At 41.9% G+C, this 253-nt stretch overlaps 1 protein-coding gene across 4 annotated transcripts in view; it reads left to right on the top strand.

Moving 5' to 3' along the window:
• Window positions 1-253, top strand: part of CNTN1 (contactin 1) — a 381,066-nt gene that overhangs the window by 74,191 nt on the left and 306,622 nt on the right. The gene's annotated exons all lie outside the window — the stretch shown is intronic.

Below are 253 nucleotides of genomic sequence, written 5' to 3'. Positions count from 1 at the left end.
GCATTCCAGCATTTCAAAAGCATTGAAGAATGTGCTCTAAAGGCTGAGAGGCAGAGCATTTAATGAAATAATGGGAGAACTGTACCCTCACCTCTGAGATAATTAGAAATGTGTGTATGTATTGGATGGGGCTTGGTCCTGCAAATTTTAGGTGTTACCGGCCTTTAAGAGGGGTGGAAGATACTAAATATCCTGTAATCCTTGGGTGGATTCTCTTGATCAACTTATCTGATGCACCCCAATAGGGTGTTTC

This window comes from Gorilla gorilla, chromosome 10, assembly GCF_029281585.2.
Source record: "Gorilla gorilla gorilla isolate KB3781 chromosome 10, NHGRI_mGorGor1-v2.1_pri, whole genome shotgun sequence".
In the NCBI taxonomy this organism is placed as follows: domain Eukaryota; kingdom Metazoa; phylum Chordata; class Mammalia; order Primates; family Hominidae; genus Gorilla; species Gorilla gorilla.
The sequence above is the reverse complement of the archived record's forward strand: the minus strand, read 5'-3'. Positions and strand labels throughout refer to the sequence as shown.